The following is an 18,157-nucleotide window of genomic DNA, read 5'->3' as shown; positions in this document are numbered from 1 at the left end:
TGGATGATGGGAGCTGTAGTCCCGCGCGCAGCGCTGCTCACCCGGTGTTGCGCTCCGCGTACTCTGTTTCCCGGAAGGCAGCGCGGACGGGGGAGAGGCGGGAAGGACGCGCACCCTCTCCGCGCGGGGCATCCTGGGGAGTGTAGTCCTGTCGCCCCGCTGCGGGCAGCGCCGCTGACGGGGCTTCACCGCGCCGGGACTACGCTTCCCAGCGCGCCCCGCGCGGGCCGGGCGCTGTCCAGGTGCGTCTCTGCTCGTTGCATAGCGGTTTTATTTCTCTTAAATTCCTTGATGTTATTGAACTTCAAAACACAGCGGCTACACAGCATTAATCTGACGTGGTTTAATTGCAGGTTTTATGTAATCATAATGTCCTGAGCTGTAACGAAGGCACGGGGATCACGCAGTCCAGCCCACGGCCCTGCACAGGTGTGGTGATGCGTTTTAAAGTACGAGTTTCCTGCCTTGGAGGTGGCAAAGCCTCGTCCCCACCAGCGAACACAGATTTATGCCCTCCAATTCCTTCCACGGGACATTATGTCCAGCTTGCTCCGTCCCTGAGTGACAGTACCTGCTCGGAGTGAAGGAAAACACTCAAGCAATAAATAGCTCAGCTTAGATGAGCAAAGCTTTCTTTACTCACTAGAGCCTATTTTTAGGGCATAAGTTGAGTTTAAGTGTCTCTAATCTTTATATAGAGAACTGGCACAGGGTTTCTCCCATTGTATTTTATTTATAGCTGGGTTTCTCCTACCCAGGGAAATAAGCTTAGTCTCATTACTTCCATTATTATCATTCTGTCTGTCATGATTATTATTCAGCCCATCCACCCGTTTTAGGTCTTGTCTGGAATTACGGTGGATTATCCCACTGATGCCTGTTGCCTTCACACAGAATATCACTTTTGTTGCTAAGAAACTGCTTTTGCGTAACAGGCAGCGGGAGCCCAATTTTCACTTCAGCAGCTTCTGAAAGTCACCGGGAGCAGCAGCTGCTCCTGGAGCCAGAGCCAGAGTATCCATGGCAGAATTCCCACGCGAGGTCTGTGCCCGGTGATTGTTCCCTGGGAGGGTGGAATGGGATTCCCAGAGCAGCTGTGGCTGCCCCTGGATCCCTGGCAGTGCCCAATGCCAGGCTGGACATTGGGGCTTGGAGCAGCCTGGGACAGTGGAAGGTGTCCCTGCCATGGCAGGGGTGGCACTGGATGGGCTTTGAGGTCCCTCCAACCCAAAACTTTCTGCAATTCCGCGACTTTGTGTTTGAGAAGAAAAGGAGCAAAGGTCCCTTGAGCATCTCCAGGGTGTCCGTGCTGTGCAAGGGCAGCTCCGTGCATGTCGGGACAGGAGGAATCAGGGAATCCTTGAGGCTGGAAAAGCCCTCCAGGACCATCAAGTCCAACTTCTTCCTCAGCCCTGCCCAGTTCTGTGGGAACACACAGCTCTGGGCACAAGTTCACCGTGTTTTCACCCAGAAAAAGCCCCACGAGTTGCATTTGAACACTGTGAACGCTCTGGGTGTGTCTGTGCACCCCCGGGCTGTGAATATCCAACCTGGGAGTGCTCTGTCCCTGTCCCCTCTGTGAACACCCAGTGCAAACCGCCAGCCCTCAGGCTGTTTGTGCTGCAGGTCAAGGCACAGACACGGTGACATTTCCTCTCCCCGCTGGCTCTCGTTGCCATGGTGACCAGATGCACTCGCTCTTTTATCTGAAGTATCTATTAACCAAAGCTTCCTATTAATTTCCCCTCCATAGAATCCATTAGGAATTCACCAGAACACCACACAGGCTTTTTAGGTCCCAAATCCACCTCAGAACCCGCCCCCCGTTCCTGGGTGGGCTCAGAGGCATTGTGGGGTAAAGTGCAGCTGATGGAAATGGTTTTTCCATTAATAAGAAATTTCTCAGTAACGAGGGAATAAAGAACAGCAGGAGAAATGTCACAACAGCCTCTCCCTGTGGATCCCTGGATGTGGAATGTGCTGGAGCCTCAGGACCTCACCCCCAACCTTCCATAGAGCAGGGCTCCCAGCCCCAATGTCCAGCCTGGCCTTGGGCACTGCCAGGGATCCAGGGGCAGCCCCAGCTGCTCTGGGCACCCTGTGCCAGGGCCTGCCCACCCTCCCAGGGAACAATTCCTGCCCAATCTCCCATCCAGCCCTGCCCTCTGGCACTGGGAAGCCATTCCCTGGGTCCTGTCCCTCCGTGCCTTGTCCCCAGTCCCTCTGCAGCTCTCCTGGAGCCCCTTTAGGCCCTGCAAGGGGCTCGGAGCTCTCCCTGGAGCCTTCTCCTCTCCAGGTGAGCACCCCCAGCTCTCCCAGCCTGTCCCAAAGTTGGCGCCTCTTTCCTGAACAGCTCCCACTTCTGCTGACACAACAGTTGGGAACAAAGGGTCTGTGCCATCCCTCTGAGGGTGTCAGGGACATGTGGCTGCTCCTGGGTTCTCCCGCTGAGCTCCAGCTGCTGCTGCTCCTCCGAGGAGCTCCTGGGATCCTCCCCGTGCCAGCAGCAGCTCAGGAATATGGGTGAATGCCAACATCTGGGGCTGAAACGAGGGGCTCAAAGCCCCCATGTCCCTCCCCCACAGACCACGGTCCCCCACAGGGGACACCTGTGCAGGGCATTTGGGATAACAGAAAAAGCCCCAGCCAGAGCTCTGGGAATAAGAGGGGAGTTAAATCCCCGCAGGAGGAAGAGCAGATAAAAAATGAGATGTTGTGACAGGGCTGCCAGGCTGCGTGGCAGGAGGGTTAATTTTTTGTGAAACTGCCATTTCATATTCCCTTTCAGACAAGCTGAATTACACGGTGCTGGCTGCTGCAGGAGGAGCATAATTTCCTTCACAGAAATAATGACAGGGTACTTAAAGAGCAAGTGAATGGATGGCTGAAGTACTGGGCAGAGACTTCAGAAATCCAGGCCGAGCCCTCACCTTTAGAGGAGGCTCCTTTGGTGACCTTGGGCCAGCCATTTAATCTTCCTGTGTCTCAATTCCCTGCCAATAACGGGAATAATAACTGTTCTGTCTGCCTGCCTTATTTAGGCTGCAAACTCGGAATTTACAGCTTGTGTTTGCTCTGCTTTGAAGCCAAAGAGCTTCAGTCTGTGCTGAGGTGTCTGGGACAACCACGATGTACAATGTGGAGAATAACAAAGGGCTGGGATGGATGGTTTGGAACATCCTCAGTGTGAAAGGCTCAAGAATTCCTAATCCATCGCTCCCCATCTCTTCCCTCAAAATGTGGAGAAGTTTGGAGCTGTGCTAAGAGTCCCAAGAGCATCAAAATAATTTAGGAAAAGAGTTCATACTGATTTATTGAATCCCTGAGTTCCTTCTGAAGCAGCAAGTGGGTAATTTAGAAACCTGCAGAATTTCCTTTGTGCTCAGTGAGGGCTGCAGCAGCTCCTCAGGTTTTTCAGTGTAAATTGAGGTTTGCAGGCTTCTGTGTACCCAGGTTTTATCCATCTCTTCAGCTTTCAGCAGTTTGTGCTATTTCCTGAAGCCAGGGAAGATGGGTCCCTGCTCCCAGAGCCAGTGAACACCAGTTTTTCTCTATAGTTAAGCAATTTACTGTACAAAGGGAACAATTCTAAAAATAGGGAGAAATGGCATCTTGACATTAGCAGGAACGATGACCCAATCCCCAACTTGCTGCAGGGCCTTTGTCCTGTAACTGCCTCCATCAGCAGGGCTGTGATGACATTATTTTCTGTGGTTATGTGGGGCACGAGGCCGCGGGTACCTGGAAGGGAGGATTTTGATCAGCCTGCAGAGGATGAACACGCTGGGGAGGCTTCTGGGGGAGCACTAAATCAAAGTTTCATTTACATCAGACACCAGCCTGGCCATTGCAGCATTAATGGCTGCACTGCTGCCCTCGGAATTTTGTGTGGGTTTAATGTGTCAGTGGGGAAGTAAAAGACAGGGGGAGAGAGAGTCATTGTGGTTTATGAAGCCTGGATCTTTTCTTTCAGGCACCATCAAATGACAGCAATTTGTACAGGCTTGAAACTCTTCTGGCAACAGATTTGTGGCTGCCCCACCCCCTGGAAGTGTCCCAGGCCAGGCTGGACGGGGCTTGGAGCAACCTGGGATAGTGGAAGGTGTCCCTGCCCATGGCAGGGGTGGGACTGGAAGAGCGTTAAGGTCCCTTCCAACCCAAACCATTCTGCAATTCCTCAATCACATCTGCCATAGTACCAGTGATGTGGGCTGTCCTGAGCCTGGTAGGTTTACAAAAAAAAAAGGAAAAAGAGAAAAGTGCTCAACAGCATGAACAACCCAAATTATTAAAGATATTTCAGTGCTTTTACCACTGGCCTTGGCAGGATTCAGGAGTTTCATTTTCACACCTAAATACCTTTGAGAATGGAGGCTCTGAGTGGTGTTGAAAATTTGTTCTTTTTATATTTTAAAGCCCTGTTGGAAGCAAAGAACTCAACTCTCCAAATAACCCCTGCCAGGCATCGAGGTCCCAGCGGTGTCCGAGTGCCCTGACCCTGCACTGGTGTGCTTGGGGCAGGTTCCTTGGGTCCTGTGCTGGTTTCAGCTGGGCTAGAGTGAATTTCCTTCTCAGCGGCTGGTTTGGGGCTATGTTTGGGTCTGTGCTGAGCACAGGGCTGATAACTCAGAGATGGTTTTGTTCTTGCTGAGCTCACTCAGAGCCAAGGCCTTCCCTGCCCTTGCTGGGGAGGGGCTGGGGGTGCCTGGGGGCTGGGAGGAGACACAGCTGGGACAGGTGACCCCAACTGACCCCAGGGATATTTCAGACCATAGGACATCATGCTCAGGATATAAATGGGGCCAAAGAAGGAACTGGGGGACATTTGGACTGAAGAGCAGAATAAGCCATGACAGGAGCTGCAGCACCCCAAAGCACTTGCACACCCGGGCCGTGGCAGCCTGGGCTGTATGGCAGGCTATGATTTGTTGTCACCTTTACAAACACAACAACAAAATCACTAGTCTTCCACACAGAGCCAGGCCAGGAGAGCAGCGCTTCCTCCTCAGGGACGTCCTCCCACATGTCTTCTCCCAGCATCCTTCCTCAGTTCTCATCCTGTAATCCTTGTTCCTGTGTCTCCCTCAGGGATGGATGCTGCCCTTTGCAGCGTTCCTCCTGAGACCACATCAAATCTCCCTGTATTCATCTCTCCAATTTGTGGCTGTTCTCGTGAGTTTCTGCTCCATTTTCTCACTCCAGAGACTCTGTGGGGACATCAGGGCTCAGCAGGGGCTCCTCTTGCCTTACCCTGTGATAAACTTCTTCAGGAGAGCTCTGTCAACCTGTCTGTCTCCCAGCTGTATTTTAGTCTGACTGGAATAAGCAAATGCAATATATGCTGGGGAACTCTGGAGGAAAGAACTCTGCAAAGAAAAAGATAACGATAGTGCCGACTTTCCTGGAATCCCGCTGAGAGGCTGATTTAAGCAAGGAAAACAAACCCCTTCTGCTGTTTCCTTTCTCTGGATATGTTGATGAGCAATCTTTGGTTCAGGTCCAGCTTTTCTTTCAGTGCCCAGCTTTTCTCTGTTAATACCTCACGTGGAAGGACAGCGCTGGCTCACACCCATGGAAAGGATCTGACTTTATTCCTTGTCCAATAGATCTGTACTCACCTCAGCCACTGAAATCAGGCAGGGAATGGCTCCTTCCCATCTTCACCCAGCCTGTTTTGGGTACTTTCATAAGCCGGTGGGGGAAAAAAGAGAAAGAAATAAACCCATTCCTCAGCAGCCTTGGCTGCTCCTTCCATGGGAGGATGAAGAGTGTGCAGCAACAGGAGAGGGTTTGGGTTTGCTGCTGCTGGCAGGGGCTGTGCCCCGTGGGACCTCATGGGGAGCAGTCCCATCCCTCCCTCCCTCTCCCTTTTTATAACATATATGCTTTCTATGGACACTTTATTCAAACTCCAGATGGGTGTTTCAGTCTGGGGATTTGTGCTGCTCTGAGATAACAGCCCTTTGTGCTGGCCTAGGTAGCAGGAGTGTTTGTGATAGCTGGGGCTGATACCAGGAGGTGTCCAGGTGGTCTTATTTAACAGAAAGCATTAGTGATACTGCCATTTTCCAGGAAATCAGATAAAAACGGGTCCAGGTGTTACCCAACACCGTGTTTGTGTAAGGACAGAGCCAACTGCTGAACACGGGGGGACGTGTTCTTGTACAAAACTGCTGTCGCCCCAAACCTCCCGGGTAAAATTTAACTGGGAGTTGGACTCGGATGATCCTTGTGAGTCCCTTACAACTCAGGATATTCTGTGACTCCAATCTGAGTATGGGGTGGAACAGCAGTGGGTGTGCACTCCTTGTCACACTGGATACGGGTTCACCTGCCTGGCCTTGGATTTCCTACAATTTCACCTAAACCATCACATATTTTCTTCTCTTCTTCCCACAGAGGGGTCTGCAGTGAAAACATCTGGGGAGTGAGACAATATTTAGAAATAAAAATTCAGGACAACTCAGTGTTCAGCCCAAGACAATTGGAAGAGAGGATGAATTGTAAAGAAGAATGAATTTGAGAGAGAAGACAGCTTGGGAGGTGCTGAGCTGGACTGGAATTCCAGGTGACAAAGACACTTTTCAGTCCTTGTTCTGGGACACAGCTCCACGAAGAGATTTACCACAAATCATTGCTAGACAGTCACGTAAAAATCAAGACAGGAGAAGTGTGAGCAAGAGCTCCTCTCTTGGTTTCACACCCAGACATTCCCTGTTCAGAGCGAGGTGTTTCGTAGGAAACATAAATCGCAGGCTGGGAGGCGTGTGAGGTTTTTGTCTAGACTGTCTCCGTGGGGCCGTATTTCTCCATGTGATATTTTTCAGGAAGGGATCTGCCACCTCTGGTTTGTCCCAGAGATTTCAGGAACGTGGCTCCTTGTACTGGTGGCAGCTGGACCTCCCCCCCTCCTCGGCACTGGGAGGCTCCTTGGTAATTGTTTCTATGGATGGGAACTAAACTTAGCTCCAGAGCAGGGGGAAAAAGCCTGTCTGGAAAGAGTGGGCACTCTTGGCCTCCAGCTATCTCCGACCAGGCTCATCACGGAGAGATCCCCAGCTGCACTTCCAGGCTGTAAATTAAACAAACAGTATTTCCTCTACACCAGACCACAGGGAGGGCAGGGAGAACAATGTGGCCTTATTGCTGTTATTTCCTTTGGTTTCAATCTCTGTCCTCTGCCCCCCACCTCCTCCCCAGCCCCGTGTCTCCCACTTTACCCGATTTGTCATTTATTACCGTGCTTTAAAGAGAGGCAGGGGGAAAAATGCTCAGTGCAAATTATATTTTGAGCTGTTGTGCTTTGCCTCTTTGGCGGATAATAAATCTCTCTGGCAATGCTCCTCTGTATAGGATTTGTCATTAAATGCAATTAAACAAACCCTGCAGGTGTCCATGATCAGGCCTGCAGCAGCCCATTCACAACTGCAATGTTATTATCAGCCTGACAACAAAACACCAGATATTTCCTGAGCTCCTCTGATCGATGAGCTTGCTTGACTTGGAACTGGAGGGAGGAGAGAAGGGGGACCAGAGCAGTTCAAATGCTCTTTGACTTATTGATGGAAAAGTCAAAAAGCTGCTCAGCAATCAGAGGAAAGGTGGAGAGAGAAAAGGGCCAAGGGACAGGAGGGCTAAAAGGGAAAAGTGAGAGAGTTTGGGAGTCAAAAGGCAGAAACAAGGCAACTTATCACAGGGTGCCCTTCCACCCAGTTAGTTGGTTAATGCACAAGACTAGAGTTTAAGAGTCAAGGAAGGTATTTTAGGGATGATTCTTTGGCAGCTAAGCTTTTAGTGTTGAGTCACGTAGCCTCCCTGCCCAAGTCAGCACAACAATTCCTCTCACCCTAGGACAGGACTTGACTGGGGGGTTATCCTGTTGTCCAGGGATGTCCATCTGTCTCCACAAACTGTAGCCAAATGATTGGATCAGACACACAACTAATTTCAAATCCCACCTGGAACGGCCAATGGAATTGGACAGGGCTTGGAGCACCCTGGGATAGTGGAAGGTGTCCCTGCCCGTGGCAGGGGTGGAACTGGGTGAGCTTTATGGTCCTTCCAGCCCAAACCATTTGGGATTCTGTGACTCTCTGAGTGCAAGTTCTTCCCTATCCTCGTTCACACCGAAGCGTGTCCTGGCACAGCTTTGGGAAGCTGCAGAGGTGCTGCTGACAGGACTTGTCCAAAGCAGATGCAACAACATTCACACCAGAATTATTATGTGCTCTGACAATCAGGAACAGGAAAAAAATCTCCTGTGGTTTCTGCCAGCCATCCCAGGCAGCCTGTGGAGTGTGAAGGTCAGGGATTCACAGGGGACTGGCTGCCATCAAGTCCAGTGAGAGAGAAAAATTTGCCAACACCGGTGGAATTCTTCTGCCTGACTCGTTTGCTCAGCTCAGCCTCGGGGTGCTCTCAGGATGAACCTCTTTCCCCTCCTGTCCTCACCCCAGGAATCCTGGTTCAGCCCAGTTGATTCTGAGGCACACACGGAATTGCAGTGACAAGGACAAAGCTCACATTACTGTTCTAGTGCCACCAAAACCAACGGATTTTGGGGTTGGATAAAGGGGGTCAAGGTATCAGTAGTGCCTGTGTAGAGTGTGAGGGGTGATTATTTACTCCTACAATAAAAAGCTTTTGCAGCGGTCTTTGACTAAGGTTTTAGAGCCTCATCTGTAGGGCAAACAGCCTGGGACCGTGTTTGCTGCCATCCGAGGTCACACTGGAATTGTGACAGAAGGAGCCAGGAATTCTGTGATCAAGCTGTGGGTCTCAGAATGAAAATTTCCCTGAAGCCTGCACCCAGATCACTCTGCAGCACTGGTCTCTGGCTCTCTGACCTTTGTGAAAATCCATGAATAAAATTTATGAATAAGTCTATCTTGTGTGGCCTCTCCTACAGACCGTGGGGACATCTGAGATGGCACTGGGTCAGACCACCTGAGAGCCATGGATGTGGGCAAACCCAGCATCCGTACTGGAACAGGCATTGCCCCACTCCAGTCCCTTCCACCTCCCTCTGATCCTGCCTGCATTCTGCTCTCGGCCCCGTCTGCCAGAAGCCACGAACGCCTGTGATTCCCTCCCGCGGTGCTGCGAGGTTCGCAGCGGGGCTGAGGCTGTCACACGGGGCCGTGCCCTCTCCTGGGGAAGAGGGACAAGAGCCGGCACGTCCCGGGGCCAGCCCGAGGAGCCGGGGGCTGCCGATGAGCGTCCCTGGGACGGGGCTGCTGCGAGTCCTCGGGGACCGGGCAGGAGCTGCGGATTTACAGCACGGCAGCAGCGGGGCCGGGGCTGGGGCTGGTGGGGAAAGCCCCGGAGCTTCCACCAGTGCCTGTGAGAGCGGGGAGGGAGCAAATCAAGGGCGCGATGGAAATGCACAACTGATTGGATCGACTTCAGCAAACCAACGCACTTTTTCTCCCCCCTTCCTCCCACTTCTCTTCCTCCCCACCTCCAGCAGTTCCTCTCTCCGCGCTGCTCATCTCCCTTCGTGCACCTCTTACCCGCACTCTCCTCTCTAAACAGGTGCAGTTGCCACTCAATAGACTTTAATTACCACTTCAAGGGCTCTCACCGGGGTCTGCGGGAGGGTGGAGATGAATTTTCCCGAGGATTATGCGTGTGGCTGAGTTCTCTTCAGTCAGATGGTGATATTGCTGCCAACCAGGATCCTTCGAGAGATCGGTTCTTCGGTTCTCTGTGCTTGTGTTAACAAAAAGGAAAACTGCTGCTGAAGGGAAAAAAAACAACCCAGCCATTACCTGGGTTAATTAGCAGGACAGCAAATGGGTCTGGAGAAAAACATTACAGAAAATTTACAGCCCAGGAGTCCCAGCTGGGCTTCCAAACTATTATTTCTTGCAAATCAGAAGTGGAGAGCTCAGCATCTCGGAAGATTTCTGTGGGAGACTGGGCTCTAAAAATACAAGTTGTTTTTAACCACTTTACCTTTTTTTGCTCCGTGCTCTTCCCATCACGGCTCACTGGAGAGACGCGCTGTTAATGCATCCTGCTGGGGCCCTGGGGATTCCTCCCAGGGAACGTGTGGGTTCATTCCTGGCTTCAGCACAGTTTGCCTGTGATGGAGGAATTATTCCCAATGTTTAACTAGTAACATAACATTATTTTTATTATTAAGATCCTCTTCAAAAGGCACTCCTGGAGATTGCAGAGCAGCTTATGCCTGTCAGAGCTGCCTGGAATTGCTTGCCCAGGATGTGAGTGTGCACTTGTGAAGATGCACACAGAAATTTGGATGTGTGCTCCTCTGTGCTGTACATGCAGAGAGGAGCTGGGAATATAACAGGATCTTTTTGGGACAAGGGAGATTTCCAAACATTTAAAAAATAATTTCTTTCACTCAACATAAACATTTTTAATTTTTTTTCATTAAATGAAATGCAGGAAGGAGATTTTTGTAGCAAATTAAGCAACATTTTCTTCTGCCACAATTAAGTTTGTTTTCCTAAACAAGAAATTCAGCAAACTGGGGAAATACTGCAGCCAAACATGCAGTTTTGCAGATGTAATTTCCATGAAACATTTTGCCTGGCTCCAAAACAGCTGGGTATGTGCAACATCCGGGCTTCTGTTTGGCTTCTGTCCTGGTCTGGTGCTGGCAGCAGAGTCCGTGTGGGCTCTGCTCTCCCAATCCACCCGGGATAGCTGGGGCTGAGCTCATCCCACTGAGCCAGCCGGTGTTCCTGGGGCAGTGTCCAGGCTCCTCTCAGCCCTCAGGCATTATCCCAAGCAATGAGACTCTGGCTGAGGCTCCCACCTGCAGTCCTGTCTTGCAGCCCTCCAGCTCTGTCTGCCCCTCGCGCTCCCGTCTCTGGGATTGTGCTGGAACCTGCAGCACAGAGACAGAAGAGAGGAAGGAAGGAGGGAGGGATGGACAACACTGATGGAGTGGCTGATGGTCGGACTCGATGACCCAAACTCAGCGGCTCTGTGCAATACTCTGGAGAAAGAGCAGAGTGACCATAACACAGGTCAGCCCTGAGGCATCGCCTCAGTCCCTGGGAATGTTCTGTTCCTCCTTCCTCAGGCTCAGGATGGAGCTGTGCCCCGATAAGTGAGGAGGTGGAAGGCACAGGGCCTGAGATGGGAAAAGGAAGAGTCACAGGGATGTGCCCATGAGAGACTTCTCCCTGTGCAAGTGCCACAGATCTGTAGCTCTGTCTCTGGGCTTCCTCCTCACCAGGGGGATCCATTCCCCTCTTCCTCCTGTACTTCTCCACCTGCACTCCCTCTCCTTCTCCTGCCCTCCTGACATTCCCACTCTCATTTCTCAGGTTCTCTCCTTCTCATGTAACTTGTTCTTTCAGCTTCTATGATTTAAAATCCTTCTGCCTTCATCACCTCTTCCTCCCACCCTTCCTTTCCTTGTGCATTCTGATTTCCAGGCCAAACCACCACATGTTTTCCTGCCACTTATGCAGGACTGGGAAGAACATTGATCACAGCCATCTCAAGCCCATCTCTCCTTTTTCCCAAAGAGCCGATGAAGATGTCACCCATGAGATAATCATCATGTTGCTTACATCCCTTAATTGCTCTCAAAGTACACGTTGAGGCTTCGGAGCCTCTTTGAAAGGCAGGTTCTGGCCTTTGGCACATTATTGACAGGCTGTTGATAGGCCCCTTTGTTGAGGAGCAATTTTGTCCTTTTTCCTGTACAATTTTTGGGGTTTTTTAAAGACAGCCCTTTCAGAGAGAGTAGATTTTTAAAACAGAGCTGAGCTTTGAATGAACAGGCATCAGAGTTATTCCCGAGGAGCGGTGGCACACGTGGGAGAGGAGAGCTACCAGCACACTTTGTGCAGGACTCTGTACAGGAAATCAAACTGAGATGACAAATGGCTTCATCCTTGTTGCTTTTTAGTCCTTCCCCTCTCAGGCCTGATAATTAGATGTTTATTTGCAGGGAATTACTAAAGCATTGGATATCTTGTGTGTTCCAGTGCATTGTTCCATGGTAAACAGGAGAAAGTTGACACTTCAGCTGTGCAGTGACTCATTTGTGTCTATTAATGATAATTCTTAGGGGGTTTTAATACCTGCTGATTAAAATGGACTGAGATTTCCTCATCACAACAGCCCCTCCTGGTCTCAAAAGCTTTGCAGGTCTGGAGCAAGGGAACAGAACAGAACCAGGCACACAGACAGAGCCTCCCTCGGCAGCGCGGTGCCTGTGGCTCCTACCTGAGCCTCAGCTGCTGACTCCCGTAGGACACACGGGCTTTAAAGTCACCTCTTTAACAAAGATTCATTTTAATGTGCCCCTGGTGTGAGCCAGGGTCACACTGGGGCAGAGGCTGCAGGTACCTCTCAAGGTAACCCCACCATAGCCTCTGGCACGGCCGAGCTCCACGCTCCAAGACAACTTCCAACACAACCCTGTGCAAAATCCCCGGGCTCTTTGCAACTCAGCCGCAACCCTCAGAGAAATTAAATTCTTTCCTTTCTGAAACAATGTCCCTTGGAATGATTTTGCCCTTAATGAGCCCCGACTGAGCTGCTGTGTTCTGGAGCCACTGGTGTGCATGTTAACAAGGAGCTCTCTCCGTGTGGAAGTGTGGAGATGGCTGGCCCTGTAATGGGAGTCTGTTCAGCATCCTAAGTCCCGCATTAGGCTGTGCCTGTAGGAACCCTGGGATGTTCCAGGGAGACTGCCTGAAGGTAATCATCTCTCCCAGCCTCCTGGCTGTCCCTAACCAAGTGCTCAGCTTGCAGCTATTCCAGGAACCACTGCGGAGATGATAAAGTTTAGCCCCTAATGCATTCACCAGCAACAAGGTGGGGAAAGTGCCCGTTGATTCGGGATGAAAAGGAAAAAGGCAAAGGGCTGTGGTATCCAGAGAAACCTCCAGCTTTGGTTCTTGAACCCTGTGAGGGACTGGAAGCCCTGGAATTTCATTTTCTCTGACTGGGTTCAAATCATGAGCAATATTCAAAAAACATTGTCTGCCTCAAATTTATCTTAGAGTCCTGCTTGATTCAAATGACACATCCCAGTACTTCCCATCCCAGAAACCAATTTCATACATCACATCCACTTAAATACACATCGTGCAACAGATATATATACACATATATACACACACACATTTCGATCAGTGTATCTTACACAGAACGAGTCTGTTCTTTAAAAATTCTGGAAAAAGAGTTCTTCCAAACCCACTCCCTCGTTGACAGACCAGCAGAAAGACATAACACCTCTCCTCCAGAAAAATATATCAGCTCATTTATTTTTAAAAATTGTGAACTCATTAGCTGGCGATTAATGTTCCACCCACCTGTGCAGCCCCTCGTGAGGTCACGTAAAACCTGCCCAGAGCTCCAAGCCCACCTTCGTCAACACAGAGTGAGAACTGCTGAGATAAAATGTTATCTGAATTAGATGGGGAGGATTAGAAAGGTGATAAAAGCTAAGCCGGGAGAAAATCAGACGATAAATAGGTCTGGCGAGATAGATGGATAATCTTCCTCCCAGGCCAAACCTGACCAGATAATCACCTTTTTCTGTTCTCTGGTTCCATTTGCTCTCAGATCACCAGAGCTTTACAGATATCACTGAATTTGGTTTTCTGGTACCCTGGAAATGGGGATCACAAAGTCTGTCTTTATGGACAAGGGATCTGAGGTGCCTCATTTAGGAATGGCTTTAGGTTTCAGATTAGGGTTGCAAAAATCCATCAAACCTTTGCCTTTTCTTGGTTTGTTTCTCATCTCTCGCTGTGCCTCGGGCAGGGCCAAGGAGGAGCTGGTCAAACCTGAGCTGCAGCCACCTTTTCCCAGCTCACCTTTTCCCAGCTGAGCCAGAGTGGGAGTCAGTCCTGTCCTCTCCCGAGTGTGTCCCTGTCCCTAGCAGCTGTCACCAGAGCCAGGCACTGTGCAAGGGCACAGCTCTGCTCCTGCTCGCTGATCCTGGTGGGATCTGCATTCAGCCATGCACCTTGCCATGGGACCAGGGGAACTGTCCTCCCGTCCCCTCTGTCCCATCTGCTTTCAGGCTACAGATTATCTCTGAGCAGATCTAAACAACCCATTGGAGCAACTGAAAATTCTTTAAACATTCCAAGCTCTGAGGCGCTTTCCCAGTTGGGAGAAGGGTTTGTCTGAACTGGCCTTTGCTCTCCTCGCTCCTGAGAAATTCCCATTTCTCCTGATCCGTGCAAGGTCCGAGCCTGCAAAGCACTGCCCTTTTCTGGAGCCTTTGCCCTCCAGATGGGGACTCCTTGTCTGAGGGGAGAAACTAAGGAAAGTTTTCCATCTCTTCGTGGCATTGATTTCTCCACAAACATTCGACTGGCAGCACGGAGCAACAGAATATTTGATTAGCCAGAATTACAGACCACAACATTAATAATTTTGTGAGCTGAACTGAAAAGATTTGCGCTTGTTCTCAGTGGGAATGGTGCAATTCTCTCCTTTCTAATAGAAATTTTGCTCTAATGGCAGGGTGCATTGTCATCCCATGGGAGCAAGTACTGACTATTGCCTCTGATTTTGGGGGGCTTGAATCCATGCAATTTTCACCTGTGCTGGAATCTTGTAGGTGGACTGTTCATCATGGCTCTGGATTTTCAAAAGAAGTTAGCAATTTTGGATACCTTATATTTGTGTTTGAGACACTTGGAAAGGGACCGATTACAAGAGGCAGGTGCTTAGAAGTCCCTGAAAATCAGAACTAATTGGAATATGTCATGCTGGGCACCTGAAAACACTCGAATGCTTTGGAAAATCGTAAGGGAGGGAGTTGTGTTTCTGAACATGACTGGGGAAGAACGTACAGCCTTAAGTAACACAGGATAAAGAGAAGATCTTTGCATAACATTATGGAAACATCCTTTAATCCTCAGTGCAGCCAAGTGCTTGAATTTAGTTTGATTCCTGAGGGAGTTCAGCGCTGAAGTTTGTGCAAGTGCATTTGTATTCTCCTGAAGTGGAGCCTGATATTGTGTAAGTTACTGTAGGTTTGTGAAAAATTCTGAGTCTCCAAATTAAAATAAATCGAAAGGTAAAGTTCTTCCCTCAAGGACATGCAGGGTTTGCTGGCTTGCTGCAGGTTCATGTGCTCACCTGCAGAGCCACAGGCTGTGCCATGAAAGATCTTTTCTTTGCACTTCCTAAACCCCCAAGCCAGAGTCCCAGAGCTGGACTTGTAAAGTGCTGAACACACATGGAACACAATTTCCATGTCCCAAGGAGCTTTAAGGTCTCTTCCAACCCAAACCTTTCTGCCGTTCTATGATTTGGGTGAGCAGAAAAAAACCAAAACCTTTGCTCAGACTTCCCTGAGATCTCACTCTGGCCTGAATCCTGCAGGACTGGGGGGGTGTAGGCTGGGGCCAGCGTGAGGCAGGAGCAGGTGTGCCCCGGAGCAGGGCTGGGCTTGGCACACGCTGAGTGCAGTGTTTGAGAGAGGCTGAAGGTGAACCCGCTGCAGGTGTCTGGGGCAGAACAAATCCCCGCTAAAGGCAGAACAACCTCGCCCTGTTTATCCAGGCTCAAAAGCTGTCGCAGATCTTGCGTCTGAAATCCACTCTCTTTTTCCTGCTGAGATTCCCAAGCACCTCCCAGTCTCCCAGCTACTACCAGATGCCACGATTGCGGTGGAGTGGCAGCGACGCACAGACAAATATTTGTGCAAGGCACACAGAGCCAGGAGCCTGGAACATTGTCTGTGTGGTGGGAGGGGGAGAGGGCAAGGAGGATCCTGCCTTTAAGAGGATTTATTTCTATTGAATTTTAAATAACAAACATCTGTATGTCTGTATGGTGTTTATTCCTAGCAAAACTTCAAATATTTCCTTCCAGCAGGTGATGGGGGACCCTCCTGCCAGATTGATTTCCAGTTTACTCATTTTGAAGAATACTTAAAAGGTCAGGAATTAAACTGAATTAAGCTCAGACCTTACCCTGAGTTCCCTGTTCTTCAGAGACCTCTGTCAGGGACAGGGTTGGATCCATCTATGAGATCTACAGAAAATTGCCAGTTAAAAAAAAACAAAAACAAAAAGTGACAAAATATGCCCTGAACAAATGGAAATGAAACTTTGATTAAGCAAGACTGCACAATACAAAATTTAGTTAGCTTTGAGGATATGATATCATCTGTCCTACTATTTTTTATACTAAATATGAAATCTGATTAGGCAATTTCCCAGAATGCGGAGATAAACCCGTAAAAGAAGGAATAGGTATTTGGTGCAATATAATTTTCCAGCTTCTTCTGCATGGCTTTTTGGGCTAGAAGGTGAAGAACACGATTTTTTCCCCTTGTTTTACAGCTGAACTTCAGAGGGAAAATCCTGATATTGGTGTTGGCAGAGACAAGGCACTGCCCAGAGTGAACCTCAGCAGTTGTTGCACTCAGGACAGATCAGAGTCACCGTGTGCACCCAGAACTGATGGGAGATGTTAAAAGATTTACAGAGAGATAACAAAGATATCTCTCCACTCTGATTCTATAGGGAAACATTTCCACCCTTAGTTTGTTCAACGTCTATAAAATATGTCTAAAGGCTGCGTGGATACTCAAGGCCTGAAAGGAAATAACTTTCTTTTCAAGTGTTTTTCTTCTTTTTCCCCAAAATATTTAATTCTGAAATAACAAATAGGAGTTTCTTTAAGATGGAGAACAGCTTGTTTCCTTTTCCTCTCGGAGACCAACATTACTCAGGAAAAACACAAGTGTAAGAACAGGAGATGTGGCCAGGCTGAGCCTGGATTAAATCACCTCCTTGAGCCTCTGTTCAGCAAAGTGTTTAAACACACATTTAGCAGAGCTGAGGGCGAATTTCCAATGAACAGGGATTCATTGAGGGAATATCTCACCTTCCAAAAATGGAGATAAAACAAATGCAGCAAATCACTTCAGCTGGCAATAGCTCTGTGAAATGCTTGATTTCCAAAGTGCTCAAACACTTCAACATTTTATACTTTTTATTTTCTATATTAGATCCTTGGTTTAATAATCTCAAGAGGAAAAAATGTTTTATTTCAGCTTGAGTCAGAGATAAATACTTTTTTGTTTTAATTTTGTCAAAATTAAAACCAAAAACCAATTGCTTTGTTTAATTTAATCACACTCAATTATTAATTTTTTTATCTGGAGGGGAGCATTTTGGGAAAAAATCCACTCTGATTTAGCCACTGAGCACTTCAATATAACACAATCTGTCAATGGACCCAAAGCGTGCCACTACTGTGAGGCAGATTTTGAGTAGTCAGATAGAATCAACTATGGAGGAAAAATAATTTCAAATAACTATTCATGAAGCATCATCTCCCAACAGTCTCTTGGTGAAATGCCCTGTTTCTCCTACAAACTAGGGAATTTTAAGAGCAACTTTACACATGAACTACCAGTCAGACACATTTTCAAAACGAGAGTGTTGGTTTTTCCAGCATAAAGCTTTGATGTTGAGTAGATGGAAAGTGCCGGTTACATTTGGATTCATGTAATCATTCCTTGCTTCCCAAATGTTTTACTCCCTGCCCTACCCGAGGCTGTGAGGGATGTTTGGAAAACGCATCCATCCCAATGTCCCTTCCCATCTCGTCCAGCCCTCGGCTCTCAGCCAGACCCCAAGTACCTCCCGAGTGCCGTGCTCGGGGCAGTGGGACGGCTCCCGGCCCTTTTGTGTCCGCGTCGGGCAGGGCTGGATCGGGACACGACCCGGGCATCCCTGCGCGGCACCGGATACCTGCGGGCGGGTGACCGGCATGTGCCGCTCCCCTTGGCCGCTCTCCCGCCTCCCCTCTCCCGCCGAGACCCCTCCGCGCTGGACTCACTCTGGCCGCGGCGAACAGTCCAGCGCCGCCTCGGTGGCTCTGTGTGGGCGGTGATGTCCCGGGAGAGTCCTGCCCGCGCCCGCCGGTGTCCGGTGCCGCTCCCGGTGCCGGGCTCGCGTCCCGGTCCAGCCCCGCCCGGGAGGCGCCGCCGGGCGCTGTCCGTGGTGCTGATCCGCGGCCCCACCGCCGGGATCCGGCCGGGATCTGCCCGGGACCGCCCCGGCCCCTCCGCCCCGGCCGCCCCCAGGGGGCCGGGAGAGCGCGGCCCCTTCCCCCGAGCGCTCCCCGCACCCGCCGGGTCCCTGCGCCGCAGGAGCCGCCCGGCAGAGGCGGGACCGGCTCCACA

General features: G+C 49.9%; 1 long non-coding RNA gene across 11 annotated transcripts; it reads right to left on the bottom strand.

Moving 5' to 3' along the window:
• Positions 1 to 328: 328 nt before the first annotated feature.
• On the bottom strand, positions 329 to 18,038 carry LOC125317702. Of its 11 annotated transcripts, none has more exons than XR_007200154.1 (8): positions 17,812 to 18,035; positions 15,933 to 15,993; positions 13,308 to 13,382; positions 10,787 to 10,858; positions 9,958 to 10,085; positions 9,584 to 9,711; positions 5,619 to 5,681; positions 329 to 571 (listed from the first exon to the last, which is right to left on the bottom strand). It is a non-coding gene; the product is annotated as an uncharacterized LOC125317702 (long non-coding RNA). The 11 variants fall into 11 exon arrangements; XR_007200153.1 differs by lacking the exon at positions 329 to 571 and adding an exon at positions 3,288 to 3,741 and having other exon boundaries at positions 9,584 to 9,739; positions 17,812 to 18,038; XR_007200156.1 differs by lacking the exon at positions 329 to 571 and adding an exon at positions 3,288 to 3,741 and having other exon boundaries at positions 9,584 to 9,736; positions 17,812 to 18,038.
• Positions 18,039 to 18,157: the final 119 nt, after the last annotated feature.

This window comes from Corvus hawaiiensis, chromosome 28 (assembly GCF_020740725.1).
Source record: "Corvus hawaiiensis isolate bCorHaw1 chromosome 28, bCorHaw1.pri.cur, whole genome shotgun sequence".
NCBI lineage: Eukaryota > Metazoa > Chordata > Aves > Passeriformes > Corvidae > Corvus > Corvus hawaiiensis.
Note: the sequence above shows the minus strand (reverse complement) of the source record. Positions and strands in the feature narration are given on the sequence as shown.